General features: G+C 46.6%; 1 protein-coding gene across 6 annotated transcripts in view; it reads left to right on the top strand.

Annotated features, from left to right (window-relative positions):
• Positions 1–21,022, top strand: part of SHROOM3 (shroom family member 3) — a 139,051-nt gene that overhangs the window by 46,973 nt on the left and 71,056 nt on the right. The window contains exon 1 of one of the 6 annotated variants that reach the window (XM_082759427.1): positions 1,189–1,352. The exons of 1 other annotated variant lie outside the window; for it this stretch is intronic. The gene's annotated coding sequence lies outside the window, so the exon portion shown is untranslated. Of the gene's footprint in view, positions 1–1,188; positions 1,353–6,761; positions 6,912–10,924; positions 10,946–19,485; positions 19,505–21,022 lie in introns of those variants that run through there. 4 more of the 6 variants (XM_082759429.1, XM_082759425.1, XM_082759430.1 and 1 more) reach the window with 4 other exon arrangements.

The following is a 21,022-nucleotide window of genomic DNA, read 5'->3' on the forward strand; positions in this document are numbered from 1 at the left end:
GAACTGAAGAGACCAGTTTGTTTAATTTCATCGGAGGAGTCTTGCGTACTGTCCTCAGCAAACCGCCTTAGATAGTTTTTGATACTCAGCTGATCTTTAACCAGCTGGAGGAGACTGAGGGTTTGAAAGCTAAAGCTACAAGCCATAGAAATAATGCTCAGTTTAATTGTGGAAGGTGTTTTTTTGTTTGATTTTTTTTTTTTTTTTTCCCAGTTTGGTTTCTTCTGTTGCTTCCTGTCCAACTTGAGTACCTAAGCAAGTTGGATGCAATGTAAAAAGTCCCAGACCCTTTCAGCTGTATCAATTCAATCTGACTCTACTGTGCACGCTTATGTCGGCTGAAGATAAGGCTCAAAATGCGTGCGCTGCCTTGTCTGCTTTACAACGACCATAGTGGCCTACAGCAGCTGCCAAAAATAGACTTTTCCACAGGTCAGTAAGCAAGAATGGCTGTCAGAGCGTCACACTGTTTACATAGTTTTACATTCAACATGTTCATAACAGCAGCAATTAGATCAGTGAGGCATGATGGCAAATGTAGCTGCTCTGTGAATATCATGCTGCAGGCAACAGCAGCCACAGGGACGACAGCTCTCCTTCCTAACACCCTTTCGAGCACAAGTGCTGCTTGAACTAGGGCCTCCTACAAGCCATTCCTTCGAGTTGCTGTGGTGTTCGCTGTTGCCTGGTGCAGGGAGGGCAGAGGTGAAAACATGAAGTTGTTGAGACATCAGTGTGTCGTGAAGTCAGCTTGCCATGGGCAGTTTGGTCTGCGCTCTCAGTGGGCGTAAACCAGCTCCGTTGGCTTGAGTGGCATTCAGATGAGTTACCTCAGGTCAGTATTCGGGCCTGTGATTCTCTAAACTCGTGGATCCAGCATTGGTCTTGGTTAATGAATGCAAAGCTCGATTAAAATTTGTTAGTGGAAAAATTTCTCTGCAGAGAATGACTGATGTTGTAGGTCCGTACTCGGTACACGCTGAAATGCTTGGGTCCTGTAGAGCTCTCCTCGGGTGTTGGTAGGCTCCAACCTGGGATGTGAGGGTCTGCAATGATGATTCTTGTATCTGCACAGCTAGTGAGACTGCATGAAGCAAAAATCTCAAATATCCACGGTCTTCAGCAAAACATGCTGCATGCCTCCAAGATGTGAAACACGTTTTTAGGAAATGTCCTATCATACAGATACAAGCTACTGTAGGAAGTCTGTTCAAATATTATGTAGGTAGCATATATAGTCTTGTATCAAAGATGAAGCACATTCCATTCCTGAAGCATGTAGCTGCCATAAAATCTTGTGCTCCTGAGGCTCAACGTGGGACCTGATGGCACACAAGCATAGCACTGCTGAGGTAAGAGCCCTCCATCAGCCTTGTCCTTAGCAGCAACCCACGAGTGAATCTGCTCACGTGAGTCAGTGATAGCTGGAGTGGGGAGCTGGTGCTGGGGGCTCGGTGCTGGCCATCACTGCTGAGATAGATTCAGCAAATAAAGTGCCTGGCTGCTGCTGCTCCTGATTCCAGCTGTCCCACAGGTGCACGCTTACCCACTTCTCATTGTGTATTTTATGTAGAGTGAAAGACATTTGTCTGCATTTCTCACTTTCTGGGGCAGTTTTATACATGTAGTGAGGTATAAGTAAACACTAAACACAGAGATGAAGACATAGCAAAGATCAGTATTCAAGACAGTTACGTTCTGCTTTCAGTAACTGGTAGTTTGTGTCTGCCCCAAACAGTGCCTGCAATCTGTTCCCATCTCACAGTGCCTTCAGGCTAAATATGCAAGTCGTGTAAAGGAGGAGTAGTGACAGAAAACACTATCCTCGTTTTCCTTTTGTGCTAAAAACTGTACCAAAAGAAAGGATTAAGCTTATCCATGGCTATAACTGTAATCTGTGTGTTCGTTTTCATACTTCTCTGCAGATCTCCCCCAGGACTTGTTTTTTTTCAGCTTATTCTCTTGGCACAGCCCTGTTCCCGTGCCCCCTTGTCTGAACAATGAGCCGTGGGAGAGATGCTGGGAGGAGAAACACAGCGTGGCACTGAGACCAGGGGCGTCGGAGGAAGCTGGCTAATTCAGGCACTGAGCGGGTGCAGAGCTCACCCAGGAGGTGTATTCACCAGGAATACACCCCCTGCAAACACCAGCCCCATGGCAGGGGCTGCCTCCCGGGGCTGGCAGGACATTGTGCACATATTTGTATTTGTTCTGCTCCTCTCTCTTCATGATGTGTCTGCTTTTGGGCACTGTCAGGGAGAAGATGCTGGGATATGTGGGCCTCTGTTCTACCATGGTATGGACAGTGATGTGTTCTCAGACAAATCTGGTCCCAGTTAACTCATTTTAAGACCCCTCTGGCAAGATTAGGAATTAAACTCAGCCATTTTCTAACACGTATACCCATGCCATAGCTATAAAGTGATTTTTCTTTCAGCAGCCAATTGCTATAACTAAGACTTTCTTTAAAAAATGGAAAAACAAACAAAAAAATAGACTTTTACTCTAGCTGATAAATGACCATAGGGAAGTATGGAAGTGTGGGAGGAAGATGTCAGTCCGACTGACATCTGAGGCTCAGGGCCGACTGGAGCCCGTGGAAATTGGTGGAAAGATTCCCACAGACTCAGAAAGGCTTTGGCTCAGACCCTCACTGAGCAGTGATTTCCCTCATTGACCAGGAGAAAATGGGCTGTTCCTAGAGCGAGGGGAAGCTGCTGGCATTTTTACAAAAAGCCAAGTGCCAACACAGTTCTTCAAAGAACTCTTTGGACTAATCCTTTCCTCTTATGACACTAATGTAATTTTGTGTCGTATTTGACAGCGCGCCAAAAAATTGCATCAAATAAATCCAAGTTTTGTGAATGAAATTTAATTAGAAAAGGCACTGGCTCCCTCCCCGCTCTTCAGCAATGTAGGAGCGTGTTTCCAAAGAGCTGCTCTGCGCTGGGGCTAGTTTTTGCTCAGCGATGATGACTGGGGGAACAGGAGAAAGGGAGGTTTGGTACACATGGAAGTTGTAAGACTGACAGCTGGGGAGGCCAAAGCTGGCATTAGCAGCGGTAAAGGGCTGGCAGGGTGGTCTTGTGACTCGCGCTGTTGTATGTTGAGTTGTGAATTCCTCCACAGCTTTCTACTCTGCCCCTGCTCCCCTCTCCTGTCTGCCAGGTGTTGCTGAGGCTCTGTTCCATGAAGTTTTTGGGCTCTTTTACAGTGCATCTTTTAAACACACATAAAAATGAGCCTTCAGTGAAGTCTTACGTGATGAGACAGGTCCTCAGGTGATGCAGATGGGTGCCATCAGCCAAAGGCCTGACGTGTCATTTATACAGCATTTCTGAGATCAGCACAGCAGGTTCCCAGCTAACTAAAGGCTTTAAAATTTGTCCGTGTGTTGGATCAAACTGTCAAGTTTTTAACTATCTCAAGCATCACTGTTTCATTAGAGGAGTTTTCTCTTCATTTCATCAAAACGTTTGCGGTCCCTATATCATTAGGAAAGGTCAGTATGAAACACAGGGCAGACAGCTAAGAGATGAACAGAATGTAATTTTGAAATCACTGGCAATGGGCTTACTGTCTAGGATTTAATTAGCTACAGCTTAGGGCTGCCAGGCTTTTAGGAAATTTCCCACAGTGAAACATGGTAAGCGTGGAGAAGATCTAGATACCATTTTTGAAAAAAAAGATCTAGGCGTCTGATGGGGACAGTGAGAAAATGCCTTAAAAAAAAGATGCCGGCCACCGTAAAGTGTTAGGCTGTATAGGACATTAAAGGCTGACCCCTCACCTGAGCCTGTTTTAGAAACACAACAATTTCTAGCCACTGCCACTCTGCATTAGCTGCCTCTTTCACCAAGTGCATTTGGATTAGTTTGCCTTCTTCAGGCAGTAATCGGGCTGGGGTTTGATTTGTCAGAAAGTGACACTGGAAAAGCTGGGAAATCTCTGCCAGTGCTGGACAAAGTGCTTTTTAGGGTGTGAATCCCCTTCTTTTGGAATTTCCTGAGGATTAGGTTGGAGCTGGATCAGATCACGATAGTATGGAAATGCAAACAAGCAAGCATGTGTTCTCTGACTGATCCGGGCCTCTCTTCTGTATCTGGGATTGTGTCTAGGCTGACCTTTAGTCCATGGGGCAAATACCTGGACTTGCACAAGGTTTGGGTTACCTGTCCAGGTGCACGGGACTGCAGGATGACAGCTTCACAGCACAGCTGCTGGGGGAGTAGTGAGAATAAGTACGTTTTGTCATCTTTATTGTGAGAAGCTCCAGTTGCATGGCTTTGATTTCAAGAGCTGCCTATAAATATGGTTGGTTTGTAAGGGATTTGTAAGTTGCGTGACATGGATATGTGTTGATGTATACATATCCTTAGCTGGGTTAAATATTTACTTTGCTCAGCTGAGCTAATTACCCTGGAATATAAAACAATTTCTGAAAAACTTGTCCAGGCTTTTACTGCTTGATCCAAGGTTTCCTTTGGAAGAGAGATAGGGTCAGGAAAGGCTAATGAAAGCTAACGTAATCCTCCTGTTACAAGTGGAGTTTGCCTGGATTTACTGCTGTAAAACAGACGTTGGGGTGAAGTGGTCGCTGTAACTACTTCACGTGTTTTAATGAATGGGCTTGTATGGGTCATCCGAACCCGATGGCATTGTTCCTCCCTTGTGGCTGGGTGAATGGAGTATCTCAGTCAAAAGAATAATGAAGAAGAGAGACTGCACAGGCTGTATCGTTTGGTCTTTTATATGCACAGGTCTTCCTGTTCCTAGCGAAAGGCAGCCTCTCTCCCTTGCACAAATGCAGTTGGACAAAGAGCAGTCACATGGACGTGCCTGGCCCAAACATTGGCTGCATCAGTGAATATAGAGCAATTTCGTTCAAAACCCCTTTCTTCAGCTTTCTGCTTGCTTTGACTTTGGCGTTAGAGGCGAGATGGCATCAGCCTTCGGAACATGTATGTAAAGCATTCTCGGGGAGGTTATACCTGCATAAATACACCATAACGTTTGTTTTCTATTAAACAATGCCTAAGCTAATTAAAATCAGAAATATTGGTTACAAAAATACAGCTTCCCGAGGCTGAAAAGAGCCAGTTAACTCTTCTCAGGTTACTTCTCAGTCTGCTGTTTACTGGGCCTCTTAAAATTACTGCTGTTCTGAGGTGGAGTTGCAGGAGGAGAATGGAGGCAGCAAGAGAGAGCCATCCTCTCTCTGTCCTGGGGAGATGGGGAATTCTGCCAGGGTGCTGGTGTTCCCTGGGGAACTAGGTTCAGTTCCTCTTGCTGATAGATATTTGTATGTGGCATTACTCCTCACTCACCCTTTATAAATGGGAGACACAGCTCTCCTTCCCTGTAGGGCGTCAGGAACTTAACTGCGTGGAAGAGGGTGATGCTGAGCTGAAGGGAATATTGCAGCAGAGAAAAAATGGTAAAAATTATAGGCAAAATGGTGAATAATATATGTTTTGATCTAACAGCTGAACTGGAAAAAATATTTAGGGTGAAGTGGAAGTGAAACAGTGTGTTCTGTTTGGCCTGGAATGAAACATTTTGTCCCTTCAGGAAAAACAGGTTAATTTAATCTACAGAATCATAGAATTGCTTGGGTTGGAAAAGACCTTCAGGATCATCAAGTCCCATCACTAAACCATGTCCCTTAGTGCCACGTCCACACGTTTCTGGAACACCTGCAGGGATGGGGACTCCATCACTTTCCTGGGCAGCCCGGTCCAATGCTTGCCCACCCTCCCCACGAAGAAATTCTTTCTAATGTCCAATATAAACCTCGCTGGTGCAACTTGAGACAGTTTCCTCAGGTCCTATCACTTGTCACCTGAGAAAAGGGACCGGCTCCCTCCTCATTGCAGCCTCCTTTCAGGCCGTGGAACACGGTGAGGTCTGCCCTCAGCCTCCTCGGGACTGAACAGCCCCAGTTCCCTCAGTCACTCCTACGCCTTGTTTTCTCCTCCCTTCAGCAGACCCACTGCTCTTCTCTGGACATGCTCGAACAACTCAGTATCCTTCTTGTAGTGAGGAGCCCCAGACTGAGCACACCATGTAGCATCTATTTAATGCCTGTTGTCAGCGTTCTCCTGGATGTTCAGCCAGCCCGGCCGGGTACAGGGCAGCCCAGCCTCCTGCAGCCGGGCAGTGCCAGGCCAACGGCCTCTTATTCCAGATATGCCCAGCGTGGCAGGTTTTCTGCTGGGCATCCGTGGGCATCATGCGGAGAGCTACGTGCAGGGGGACCCACAGAGCGGCCGGCTGGCAGAAGGGAGCCGCTGTGGGCAGCGTTTTCAACCCTGACCCTGCAGCTGAGTTACTGTGCCCTGCCATGCGAGGCAGTGAGCAAGAGCCTGCTGGCCCTGCTACCCCTCTCCTCCACTACGGGATTTTATCCCCAGCCCTCACTGACGCTTTCTTCAGATGAGATTAGGGCGGTGAGTTTCAAAAGAAACACTAAATAATGTTGGGGTGGCCGAAAGCGCTTAGTAAATGTAAGTTTCTTTTCTCCCTTCTCCCCCCAAACTGCCCGGCGTTAATTACAGGAGGGGGCCAGCCAGGGATGCGCGGCAGCCAGGACAGAGCTGCCGGCACTTTCACTCAGCGCATTTCCCCTTTCCTCACGCTCTCTGCTCCCGTCCGTCAGGCCTGCTGACGACTGCTTGGTAGGAGGGCAGTAATCTGAGCTGCCTGTGCTGAGCAAACCTCCTGCTTTTTACTGCGGGATTAGCGCCGAGGTGGCTCTGCGCGCAGCACCTGTATCCGCGCCGCGTTATCTCTAAAGCTCCGCTCCCCCAGGCGGCTGTGCCGTTCCCCCGGCCAGGGCTGCGCTCCCCAAATGGCAGGCTGCCTCCTCCGCCGGGATGGGAACACCTGAGCTTTGTCGGCTGTCCTGCAAGGTAAGCAGCCCCTCGCTAGCAGAGCACAGCGGGCACGGCTCTGTGCTTGCAGAGGCAGCCAGACCTCGCGGCAGGGCTTTGGGAGAGGGAGGACAGGAGCCTTAGGGATCCTCTTGGTGCTCAACATCACGAGCATCACAGCCTGCAGGGCAGACGAGCGGCCAGGCGGTGCTGTGGGGGTGATAAAGCTGCTGTGGTGAGCGAGCAAGCTCACAGCGAGCGGGTGGGGAGCCAGCGCTGTGCCGCTGCTCAGGTGCTGCCACTGGCCAAGGTGTGCAGCCGTGTAAGCCGATCTGGTGCTAGAAAAGTGCCTGAAGCTGGCAGGGAGGTGAACTTGGGAGAGCCTCCGGAGCTGGAGGGGATGTTTAAGGCCATTATAAGGCCATTTTACCCACTGACACCACTTACCCTGGTGTCAGTGGGTAAAAATCATGCCCTGCTTTTAAGACGCTGAGTCTCATGAGCAGAGGATCAGACTCACACACACACAGTGATGTGGCGGGCACATTTTCCAGTTTTTCAGACCAGAAGGCTCTCTGCTCAGGTGAGTGGTGCTCCTTTTGGCCTTCACCTTTTATCAGTTAAGTTGCTTAAAGTGGGTGTCAAACCAGACAGATACTTTGCGACGATGTTTGATATAGGCAGGCTAGCCAGGCAGGGTGGGATATAGCGATGTTTGATCTGTGCAGTCACGTTGCAGGTAGCAGAAAGAGAATGTGAAGAGACTGATGAGATGGCAGTGAGTATAGCTCCTGTATGGGCCTGCACTAATTTACGTTTGTTCAAGATCTGTAGGGTATTATGCACAGCTGTACGCCCTGTTGGGTTGGATGTGAATCATAACACTAAGTTCACTGAACTTTGATTTTGATTATTTCCCGAGACATTAACTCCTTTAGCAAACTCATTAACTAATCTTTAAACTAATTACCTCTTTCATTGCTACTAGGGTATCTTTAAAGGTAAAGTTTAGGTTTCCTTTGTCTGTGCTTTTTGTGGGTGAATATGGACCAAATCTTTAGCTGCTGAAATCGCTGTACCTTATTTTTTCACAGTTTGGTGATCCAGCCCATGTAGTGAAGGTTGGCAGTGCAATTGAAGTGGTTCTAGTGGAATAGTGGGGTCTGGGTCCCTGTCTATGTAGAGAGGGGTATTTTTGTGCTGTAGGTTATCTGCTTAAGAAAAGCAACTTGAAACAGAGTGTTCTGGTCACAGGAGCAGCAGCGTATTGTGAGTACAGCACACTGCCTTGCCTAATATACATTCATTAGTCCAGTATTTAAAGAGCAATGGGATTTTGTCAGTAAAACTAGAACTGCTTGCAGTGGCCAATTCTCAGTCCCTCTGGACTGCCCCAAATTCCCTCCTTTTGCCTTGCTTACGAGCCAGCTCTTTAAAACCGAATTCAAAGAAACGTGTGGCTGGGGAGGGACTGACCACGTGCTGTCCGTCCTCAGTCCCCACTGCCCTCTCACAAGCCGACTGCCCAGCCTGAGGAAGATGTGTGCGTGGTGGGCACAGGTATGCTGCCACCTGCGTGCATCTGCCTGCTCTCAGGATCACACATTTGCTTAACTGCATGCTCTTAAGGGCAAACCTGCTCTGCATGAGCCCCACAGCACATGGGAAGAGGCTGTTCTGGAGCACAGATCCCATCACCCAGCAGTACAGCCTGCTGCCTGCACACAGGGGCATGTTCCCAGGCTGCAGTGAGGTGAGGAGCCTCCTGTCCTCCCCTGGAGGACCCATGCACCGCAAGGCTGCCGGGAGCTCTGCAGAGGAGGGCACCAGCTCTTCCCTGCTCGCATCTCCCACCTGCTGTGACTCTCTCCTGAGGGGAGCTGCGTGCAGACCGTATCACAAGCCAAGAGCTCAGCTACAAATTAGTGTGGACAGTCTTGTACAGGCAACGGATTACCTTGAGCCCTAATCCACTGCCCGCTTGAGTGGTTTGACATCTCCTGTGTTCTTCGTATGGGGCTGTAGATGATCCAGGTGCATATTTCTTCTCTGTCCTGGGAATGACTTGAGCAGTGTGATTCGATGCCCTGTACCACATAATGTGAAGGAAGGTGAATGTGCTTCTGAGATCTGATGAGATGCCTTAGTGGCCTGAATTACAGAGATTTGGTGGTCACTTCCCTTAAGTGATTTGGAAAAAAAATCACCTGGGGGTGCTGTTAGTGCTCTAGATGGTCTGTTTTATGGTGTCTTCAAGACAAGACTTTCCAAAGCCTTCAAAGGGTTAAAGGCAGTGCCTCACAGAAACCCAAGTGGCTGAAGAAACATCAGATATTAACATTTGCTTCAGTTGCCAAAGCCTGGACATTTCTTTCTGCTTTTTAGAAATTAGAGCCTGCAGGGACCATTTAACAAGAAATCGTAGCAACTTGGCTGTTAGAGGGCAACCCGTGTGCACAGGCACTTAAGGGCTGTGCCAGCATCTCCTTTGTTCAATAAAAGTAACAGCAGGAATTTGATTAAAGACTGATAGAAAAGAGAGGGAGAAATGTAGGAAAGATTAAAGAAAGAAAGAGCCACCTGGAAACTTCATTCCCCCTTTATTTCTAACTTAAGCTCATAAATACCAAATCTAAACCATTGTGTGTGAGAGAGGGAGGGAGAATTTCCTGCATGCCTGCACAGAAAAGCCTGCACATGCGGCCGCGCAAGCTGACTTTTAGCAAAAGTCATGCTCTTTCCTCAAACTTAACACTTGTCCCTCGTCTGCATCAGGAAGAAAGGAAGCAGAAAACAACTTTATCCCCCGGTGCTTTGCAACGGCAGCGTTCAGGAGTCCCGGCCGTAAAGGAGAGGGGCGAAGGGTTTGGGCTGGACCTGCTGATGAGCAGCAAGTTTCCCAGGCTGCCTCGAGCAGCCCCGCACAATGCCCGTGGGCAGCTGCACACGGCCGGCACCGCGCTTCGTGGTCAGCCTCCGGCATCTGCCGCTTTGTCTCCATCCTCACCCAGACCCCGGGGAAAAAAGTGACTCCAGCAGCCAAATGCAAATAAGCCCCGGAGAGCCCTCTCTGATGTGTGATCGGCAAGCGACAGGCAAACCGCATTCAAATTCCTTGCTGCAGAGCCAGCACGGCTGTTGTTTGGGTTTAGGAGACCAGAACGGTACGGTTAAGTGTCAGCTGTGTGGGGGAGCGGTGCCGGGCTGACTTCTCGTTGGCCTGGTTGTGCCCCGGGACGCGGGAAGGTTTTGCTGTGCAGCCAGAGCCACGCTTTGGTTCCTTGGTTTGGCAGGGTGCAGAGGGCGAGGCTGTGACCATGGCCTCCCCAGCAGCAGGGATGGCAGCGGGTTTCTCGACTGGTCCCTGCATGTTTTGGGTGCTCTGGCTGATGATCGTGCCCTATGTAAGCCTAGATGGAGCAGCAGGGGAGAAATCTGTGCCTGGAGCTCCTTGCTGCTGCTTCTGGTGTCTCTCTTCTGTATGCCTGGCCATTTAGGCTGTGTAAATCATGTTTTACCCCACCTGGTACTTCTTTTACTTCTTTACATCATTTTTCCCTCTTTTTGTTACACTTTTTAGCTGTTAATAACACCTATTAGGCAGCAGAACTTGTGGCAGTGACCTTGGCTTTGAACTGTGCTCCCCTAAAGCGATTTGGATGTGATGGTGTCCTCCAGAGCAAAGAGGATCTCTGCCTCGCTCCCACCTTCCTCACCACAAGCAGGGGTCCTGAGGCGTGCTGAGCAGCAAGGTGCACAGCCCCGCTCTGGATCAGCCCCTCAGGGGCTCCTTTGCCTCTCACCCTGACCCAGAGCAGCACAAGGATGCAGGAATCAGCAGCCTCCGGGACTGAGCCTCCAATTAACAAATCTCCCAGTGATTGAAACCCTGAAAAGCAAAGCGTTGAAATCGGATATCGCGACCCGACTGTGGGAAAACGCAGCGCCCGGGAGGGACGGCGAAAGGCAGAGGAGGTGGAAGGGCTGGATGTCATCCCTCTGCTCGCATCCCAGCTCTGTGTCTTGCGTCTTGGGGACGGGCTGCCCTGCGCCGAGCGGCGGTGGGGCCGGAGGTATGCGGGGAATGCGAATGGTATGCTTGAGTGGACAGCTTCAGAGCCAGGCGCGGGATGGCTCTCGCTGCCATCTGTTGTGAACCCCGCAGGCCCATAGCAACGGCGTCTCAGGAATGGGGCTGCTTTTTTTTTTCTTTTTTCTTTTTTTTTTTTTTCATAAAGAAATTCTTCGTTGCCCCCTTCCCCACTCCTGCATACGCAGCCTCATGAATAAGCGGGAGCGGGGCTGGGATTCCTGCTACGGAGCGATGCGTGCTGAAGGAGAAAAGGGGCTTACAGAGCTCGGCCTCTGGCTGGTGTGGGGCGGCATTCTGCTTTTCTGAGCCGTGACATTCTAGGAACATGAGCCGATGTGTGTAATTTGTTGGTAATTGCCAAAATCTCGTTTGGTTCAAATCAACAGCAGGTCCGTATTTGCCACGAGGTATTTCAGTAGGTATACAGCCACTCGTTTGTCCGTCTTGCTAAAACACAGACCTCTTTTGCCTTATTATTACAGATGCCAAGGTTACAACTGGCACAAATCACCCCACCTCACTGATTTGTTGTATGTGTCGTTTACGTGAGGCCCCATAGCAGTTATGTTCTTCTTAAACGGCTTTGCTACAAAGTCAAGTGATGGGGTCGGATTCTTGGAGGCTACAGATAGCTCAGCATCACCAGTCTTTCCGAGAGATGCAGATTGTTATACCAGGAAAGATTTTGCCACGTCAGAACCCCATCTCTTAATGCCAACAGCTTGCTGATACCGTGCCACCTGAAGGGTTAATGCTGACCGAGCCTTTATTCAAGCAGCAGGGATAGGAATCAGCTGTGTGTGTCCGAGCAAACGGCTTTACTCCTTCCTTTTCCCTGGAAGTTCACCTCTGAAATGCAGACTTCTTTTCTCCCCACACCTTAACATTTTTTCCTGCTGGCAAGTGACTGTGGCCCCGTTCCTGAAAATTGCTCAACTGCTTGCCGTGACTCAGCAAAGTGAATTGTTTTCAGCCAAGCGATCTGATTCCTTTAAGACAAGGAATTCTGTGCTGTAATTTTACTTCAGGGTTTCAAGAGGTTTGAGGTGAGGCATTAAGAAGTGAGAGCTATCGAGCTTTTCCAAACAGCATATTGATTATTTTAGTGGTTCCTGCTTCTATATTTCTTGCAATAGCAACAGAAACTTGCAGAGAAAGCCCCCTAGACAAGACAGGGGCGGTGGTCAGGGAACTTGCAGACTGAAAGAAACCTTGCAGGCGTTTCATGCCATTCGGGAAAGTCTGTCGTGCTAGAAATGAGGGAAGGAAAAACAGCAGCCCCCCTCCTTCCCAGTGCCCAAGGCTGCGTTTGAAGCTGGGCACACAGCTATAGTGGCTTGATCACAGGGAGGAGAGTATAATTTCAGTGAAAGCTGATAGCTACATGGAGGGGGATGAAATACTCCCTGTTACAGGTATTTATTATCACTTGACAGCTGTCAGTTTGCAGTAGGTGATTTGCCTTCCTGTCAGCTCTCTGAGAACTGGCTGTATTTGCCTAAGGTTGTAGAGAAGGGTAAAAATCCTGCTTTCAAGTGCAGGTATCATTTCACTGTGATAAGAAGGCAGGTAAAGCATTTCTTCTGCAAGACGGCTGCGGAGAACAGGGAAGTAAAGTCTTTCTGGACCTACCGAGATGGGAAAAAACAAGTCATTAAAATCTGATACCTACCTGCTTTTAATGAGAGAAACGTTGTTCGAAGAAACAATCCCAGCCCTATCAACGCAGAACTATCTTCAGGAGCCATTAGCCTTTCACCTCCTCATATGTTTTTTCTTCTACTTTTTGATCTCTTTCAGGGAAAATGGCAAAGCTTCTGCAACAAGAGATTTAGGCTTTAGCTTTAATCAGCAGCTTACTGAGTCGTAACCGTGCTCTTACAGCCTTGCCTTTCCAGTAGGTGACCTGCAGAAGAACTAGGGGAGTAAGGCATAGAAAACAACACATAACATCAAGCACTTTGTGTCCCTAGTCATTCTTCTCTCTTCAGTGAGCCCATATGGATATTTTTATAGGTTCTGCAGTGCTCCCTTCATCTCTTCTTCTTCCCCAGAAACTTTTTTTCAGCAGGTGGGGACCGTGGTCTGTTAGTTGCAAGCTTGAACTACAAGCACAGGCTGTTAGCATTTCTGGTCTTCCTGGAAAAAGTGAAGAACAAGAGCAAGCCTTGATGGATGTTATGAGCTCCACTGAGTAGGCACTAAATCTGGTCAAATTTACAACAAGCTACCGACCTTAACTACTTTAGCATCAAGGTATCCCTTTTATTTATTCGGTTTGCTGTGTTCTTTATTTGAAGGCTATGGTAAATATAAAATAAAATCATTCTGCCATGCACAGACACTCCCGCAGTAAGTTCAAGAAGAGGAGTCGGAGTGCTTTATTTTTTGGCAGTAGGTTCAGTAAAGGAGAGTTGTAGGCTCTATTAAGGTTCAAACTCATTTACTCTCTTCAGCATTTATTACAGTGTTTTGTACTTTGCTCCATTTTGAGGAACGTTTTAAGATGATACCAGAAACGCTGCCTTAGTTCTTTGCCGAGACAGAGTGCTATTGCCAGTTCATGTGATGTACAATAAACGCTTTGAAGGACCGCCTTCTGACTCAGGAGATCTGTGAAGCTTTTTGCTTTTCAGCTTTTCTTGATCTCATGATTCAAAACCTAGAAGATAAGTCAAAATTCTGCGTATACCAACCGTGAAAAGTAGAGTACTTTCATTCTACACATAGTTTTGGAGGCCTGATCGTGCTTTTACATAGAGCATAATGCCTCAGCATAATGCAAAAGGCAGAGTCGTCTTGTGATACTCAGATTTCTCCTCCCTGTAAATATCACTTGCTCCCTGGCTTTTCCTGGCACCCTGTTACCCCTGAAAGTCCAACCCATGGCATAAAGATGAAATCCATTCATCTCACAGCTTTGTATGAGAGTACTTCAGCAGAAATCTGTCTCTTTGCAGTAGTACTGCAACATTTATCATTGCACTATAATAACTTCTCTGGGGGTGGGGGAGGATGGAAAATGAATCGTTTCCTTTGGCATCATTTCATTACACTCTTCCATTCTGAAAAGCATCAAAGTTTCAGGAGTAGAGAAGAGAAATGGCAGCAGAAGAATAACTGTCTAATGAAGCCCCCTGCTGAAGGGGGAGTTCTCCCTCACGGTCAGTCTGCCTTTGTTCACACAACAAGGAGCTGGCCACAAAAGTTGTTAAATCACAAGAAAATTGAAGCCTCTAGTCTGCTTTGTTGGGGGAACAGCTACTGATAGGTTCACACAGAAGCTTCCTCTTTCTTGAGCCCCAGAAATGCTTCCCCATTCCTAGCATCACAAGACATAGGGATATGGTTTAGTGGGGACTGCTAGCGTTAGGTCAGAGGTTGGACTCTATGATCTTGAGGTCTCTTCCAACCTAGAAATTCTGTGATTCTGTGATTCTGTAATTCTGGACTATCTCAGCCATTCCCCTGATTTCAGATCTTGCTTCATCCCGTGGCCAGTGCAGGCAGTTCAGCAAACAGCCTCTTGCTGCACCTGCTCGGACAAAACCCTCGTGACAGCAAATGTCATCGTGACTCCATGTGGTGGCTGGCCCCAGGACAGGAGAGCTGCTGCTCCAGTCTTTCCTAGCTGGAGATGCTGGGGACAGTAACAATCACCAGGTCTGTGTTAGTCTTCCTCTAGCAACCTGGTCCCATCCAAGAGTTTATCCACCATCTGTATTTAAATGCAGCCAGTGTGCCTGGTGAGAAAACAAACTCTGTGTCCTCTGTCTCATGGTGTCCTGGGGTCCATTTCTCTACATGAAATTCAGCTGCTGTTGCTGTTCCTGCACACAGCAGGTCTCCAGAATCATAGAATCCCTTTGGCTGGAGAAGACCTCTAGCTGCCAAGTCTACCATTAAACCCACATTGCTCCTGAATATTTTCTGCCTCAGCCCCAACATGCAGCAATAGATGGTCTTTGATGCTGAATTTTTTTTTCCTGCATTTGTTTAATTCAGACTGGAATCTGTTTTAATTCCAACACAGTTCTGTTTCAAAAGTTATCCATCCTTAGTTCCTTTCCTTTCCATTCCTATCCTTTCCCTTCTACAAGGAAAGCTTCTTTGCTGAAAACAGAGGAGTAAAAAAGAATGTGAAACATGTTATATATGAGATAAAATATATAACATGTTATACATGAGATAAAATATATGCATATGTATGGAATACAATATATACATGTTACAATAATACAATATATACATATAATATAATAATACAGTATATACATATTTGTTCCAGTGTGCTAGTTTTCTTTCTTTTTCTTTCTTTCTTTTGTCTGTGGGTATCAAAAAGCAAAGAAATGCCAAGAATGTCTCATCCTATTGAGGATGCCCTGGCGGTATATTCAGAGCAACCCCCAGCAAGAGCTGTATTGCCCACAGATCTCCAAGCAGAAAATTGTACACTGTCTGGGACAATGCATCGCATTACAGACCTACACAAGGGCCACATTGCAGTCACGGTGGGAACCATCACTGGAGTCCCTCGGTTTGTTTGTGTGCACAAGAAGCATGCTTATAATATTGCTGTAACATAGCACTTTGCATCTAATTTAAGCAATACTGGGGCTTTTGTTTGTCTTAGAAGTTCTAATGTAAAGACAAAAGACGTAGTCCGGCCTGAAGTTTATGAGACATTACCAGACATTCATGTTCACACATACACACTCCGTCAGAGGAATTTATGGCCATTACCATGTTCTCTAATGAGTACAAAATGAGACCATTACATCTTCACTTAATTAGTTTGACAGATTTTCATTTAAATATAAAAAGACTTCTCGTCTTTAGAGAACAAAGGGAAGGCTTTGTGTCCGGTGCAGTTTTTGACTCTGCTTTGCTGGAGCAGGAGGTTGGGGGTGACAAGTGAAGGGAGACGAAGCAGTGTGAATAATTCTCATCTTTTGATTTCATGTTGCCAGTTCTTTGCTGCTTTTCCAGTTCCCCTGGAGCACCTTGAGGAGAGTGATATGATATGGTCCTTTGAGCTGCAGCCAGCACAGGCCAAGTGAGAACTTGGGTTTTTCAAAGCATGATGGATGCTTTGAGATTCAGGGGGGTTGGGGACACTAAAAATATTAGAGAGTGGCTGTGAGCCCTGAGTGAACTGTGCTCTCCAAACCTGTTAGCTCACTCTGCCTCACTATCTTTCTTATCCTCTGGCCCAGCTGTCCCTTGAGAGCATAGAAAACATTGTGGTGAAGTTGCTGTGGGCTTACAGCCATCACAGTGATGTGTGTCAGCCTGGACTTCTCTTGAGCCTTCCCAAAAAAGCCTCGTGCTAGCACAGCTAGCCTTCTCCACACATGCCATAAGCTTTGTGGCATGGAGCAGTCTGCTTTGTCTTTATCTGCCTGCCTGGGCATCTCCGAGGCAGGATCAGACAGCGGCTGGTAAATAAATCCCATTGTCCAAAGGCATGTTAGTGTTACAAACAGTGTCAAACGTGGAGGTACCCACATGCCACAGGAGCAGGAAACATTCAGAGAAAACGTGCCATAAAAACTGCTGTTGTCATGTGAAAAAAATGTGGATGCTTCAGCAAAAATCTCATTTATAGCCTATTTTGGAGGTATATTTTACTTGTAGTTATCATTAGGAAGGGGGCCAACTCGTAGGTGAACAAGTGACAGGCTTTCCTTCCCCCCCTGCCTTTTCTTTCTGTTCAGTGCTGCCATTTCACCCCAGAGGCATAGTACAGCTCTGAGCACTCAGCAGCAGTCGGTCTCTCCACCTGTTTTTTCTGCTTCCAGAGAAAACCAGCCCTGGACTTAGCAAAGAAAGAGTCTAATCCTTGCATTGTGGACTTGCAGATTTCCCCTTTGTCTCCCGCTTACATGCAGGCATGATAGCATGAAAAGAGGCAGATAGCTGCCCAGACACACCCGGCTTTCTGCTTTTTATGGCATTTCCTTAACAGGGCAGCTCTGGCAGTCCAAATTCTTCTGGGGAGCAAGGACCCTTTGATCATATGACTGCAGTTTTCTGTAGGCTGAGTGAGAAGTTTTGGTCAGCAAAACCTGCTGGCAGAAACTTTCGTTCAAATTTCAGAGACATGAGGATTGCCCAGCAGTGTGTTTTAAGCTTCCTTGTAAGTGTGGTTACACTCTGTATGATTTTTTCCATGAGGGTCAGTCTGGTAAAGAACACAGCAAGGTCTACACTAGCAGGTGTGTCTCCTGCAAAGGAGGTGTATTTGGGCCAGAGAGGGAAAAACATAGTACACACATGCAAGTAAATGAACAAGAGCAAGCCTGAAAGAGAGGGCAGGCCATAAGGTCACAGAGACTGCTGCTCTGGAGACCTCATCTTTGCAATGTGTTGAGGAAGACATTAGCAGAGGAAGCGACTGTCATAAATCCAAGGTATCATTTGAGCTTCATGTAGGCTAAGAGTAAATGGTCCCATTTCTTACCTGGGGACAAAGCTGTGTGTGGAGTTACCTCATTAAAGAGGTGAGCCTAGCTGCGGGGAATTACATAGTTCATGGCATGTTATTTAACAAAAATATAAATTGTCGGCCTAGGTACTGTCTCTTCTTTGTCTGGAAGGGAACCGAATGGACGTGTCCTTGCTCATTGTGCTGTCAGTGTCAGACACTGCAGCGGTGGGGATGCGATGACATTGAGTAGAGACATTTTTTACCTTAATAACATCAACCAGCTGGAACAATGTAAGTTTTGCCACTGAAGCCATGCAGTGTGTGACCCCAGCTCTCCAGAGCCCTTGTGAAAGGCGTCCCCTTGGTGTGGTCACCACGGACAGTGGCACCCTACAGCATGCTCTCCATTTGCACCGAGCTCCTATCGCCCTAGGAGAGCCCAGGGATATGGTTTACACCATCACATCGAGTCAGATGAGGAACAGCAGGTTTTGTGATACCTTGGATGTTATCATGGGACACCTTGAGATAACACTTAGTACCTCCTTTCCCAATTCCCTTACAGCCTTTGTTTCTTCCCGACATAGCAGCTGATTAATCTGAAACAACCTGGGGCTGGGCCTGGCTTCTGAAAAATGTCTTCACAGAATTTGCATAACAGAGAGCATCTAAAACACAAACCATTTTGAAGGTTGATAGTATTTTAGCAACATATGAATGACCCTTTCTGAAAAAGTCAGCGTTCCTTTTAACCTAGTGTTTTGTCTCTGGTGTCGCTTAACAAAATGAGCTGCAGAGTACACAGCTCTGGCTCCTTTCGGTAAGGTATCTGGCAAACGGTGTGCCCTGAAGACTAGTTCTTTGAGTCTTATTTCAGTCTTGCATTATTTTTTTTAGGATTTTTTTTTCCCAATATTGTTGTGCAGTGGCAAGTTCTGTTTCTTGGATATTTGGGGATTATAGAAAAAAAGAGTTTTTTTGTGTGTTTCTTTTTTTTCTTTTTTTCTTTTTTTTCAAATTTTACTTATAGTGATTTCTCTTTGGAAAGGTTAGCAAGAGCTATACCAGCTTGGTCTGTACCATTTCACACACTTCTGCAACATCTCTTATGTCTCAGGTCCTTTGTCCTAATTTATTCATCCCTTTGTATTCCTTATGCTCTAGTGGTGTCACTTCAGCTGTGATTTTTGTTCTTACATTGTTTGTTACATGCAGTATTTTCTGTGACTCATAAACGAGCACTGGCTTAATTTCTCTCCTGTTTTTAGAGCCTATATGTTGGTTTTGTCATCTCTGCTTGAGGAACACTACACATAACTATTTCCAAGGACGTTTCTGTACTAACTAGCAGGAATTCTTAAAAGTCACCAGTAGGTTCCCCCCAAATACTCATGTGCACATCCAACACATCCAAACCAAACTTGGGTGGTGGTAGATTAGGATTACTGTAGGGTCAGATTACCCACTTCAGACCTGCTATCTACCACACCAGGTTAGTGCCCTTAAACCACATACAGATTTTGTTGATGTTCATAACATGCCATCTATGGGGCCACAAAACATTCGCCTTTGTGTAAGCAGGCTATGTCCTTATCAGAGCTGACAAAGTTTGTTCCTGTGCAGGGGTTACATGCTGGGACCCAGGGCTAAGTGCAGTTACTTTATTTACACATCTAAGTGCCTCTTGGCCGATGCTGGTAAATTTGTGGTTCTCTGGGACATCTAAAAGCAGCTTTTGTGCTGGAAGGTCTTGCACAAATGCATCTTGGCTCAGCCATTATGACGTTTCCCATTTATTCCTTTAACCATTTAGAGCTTGAAACCAGTAGTCCTTTGGCTTTTTACAACTGTCCCATCCTAGGATATGCCTCCCTTAAGTCCAACTGAGAGTAGGAAAAATTTTATTCACAGGTCATGCTCTCCCACGCTCTGGAACTAGAGCTGCTCTCTTATCATCACCAAGAAATTTACAGAGAGAACAAAGGCATTTTGCTGCTTCCATGTGCTAAAACCTCCAAGGTGCCTGATGTTTCTCCTCTGCTCCTAGCATACCTGAAGTCCCCATGCCACGACCTTACTGAAGACTGCCAGATCGGCTGCTAGTGTCAGGTCAGAGTCGAGCTTTTCACAGACCAAATGCAAACACAGCACTTCTCATATTCAATCCCAAACATTTTATTCCATGCTGTTTAGCTCTGTTGCCCTTGCCTTTTTTACATGATCTAACAAAAAGGAGTTTGGGCCTAATGATGAATTAGTGCTAGTGGAGTTTGAACTCATCTTGTTTTTTCAAGTTATTCTTATCAGAGAGGCTGTGCTTCTGGAAGAGGAACAGCGGCTGCTCGTTTTTGGAAAGCTGACAAAAGCAGGAAATGATCTGCCAGCCTTGACAACATCATAACTGAACATTTACTTTGAGCCACAGTGGGAGGGTCCCAGACTCATAAATCAACCCATTAAGCCTTCAGACACACTGTTTTGGAACCTCCTAGTTGTTTTTTTTTTTTTTCCTTCTTTTTTTTCTGCAGATAATTGTTTTACGGGCACAAGCTTCTTGATATTGTTAAACACAAGAGCAAGTGGTATTGCTCTAGGTCTGGAGTTGAGGCAGCAAGGGTCCTCCCTCTCTAGAAACAAATACCAGCAACTTCAGCTCTGGACATTTATTGACCATAAATACAAACTGACATGAGATATCAGTTTCTCAGGAAGGAAGGATGGTCATCTCTGCGTAGAAGAGGCGGAATTTGCTGAACAGGTTTAAGAACTTATGTTGAAGGAATTAAACCTCTTAGAGCTGAATAAGCAATTTCAGAGCAACCAGATGTGTTCAGTGAATGTTGCCTTTCACCTCGTCTCTTCAACAACGTGGAAGCAGATGCTGATATTTCATAAAATGATCTCTTTTTTTAAGAGATCCTAACAGATATTCTGGACTAACCTTTTTCAGACCACGACTATTTTCAGGTTGTGAGCTGGGGCACGGTCTCTTAGATCTCTGGGCGCTGTTGCTTCTGAGTTAGCAGACTTGGAGAGACATGGGGACTGGGACTTTGTCCCATTTTGCTTTCTGGATTACTAGCAAGGTGCATACAAAGACATCAGGGAATGTCGCCCCTCCTCCCAATCTCGTATTTGGTGCTTTGCAATGAGAATGCGAGCCTTTGTGGGACTGTTCAGGGGCAAAGAAAAACATGAGCCATCAGCACTTAGCATCATTTCAATCTAGGACTAAGACAGCTGGTATTATTTTTCACTGTTTACCCAGCTCTAATCACCTTGGAAGCTTAAGGAAAGAATAATTAACCTACTTTATCTGCTTCTAAAAAGTCAGCAGTACGGCCTTCCCCAGTATAAAGCATGAAAATAAAAGCCTGGAGTTGCAGTATATAAAGTCTGATTACTAGGTGTGCCATTTCAGACTCCTGTTGGATTGCTATAATGATGGGTAGCTGCTTGCTCTTGGGGCAACTTTGTGCAACTTGGTGTTCTGCTTTGTGTAGGCATTGGCTGGGAGCGAAGATGGAGTGGAGTGCAGCTTAGCAATGCAAACATACACCACTGGGCCGATCCTCTTATAGAAAAAGGGATGGAAATGTTGTGACTTGGCTGAAGTGATGTCCATTT

The sequence above is a fragment of the Aythya marila genome, assembly GCF_965140915.1.
Source record: "Aythya marila genome assembly, chromosome: 4".
NCBI lineage: Eukaryota > Metazoa > Chordata > Aves > Anseriformes > Anatidae > Aythya > Aythya marila.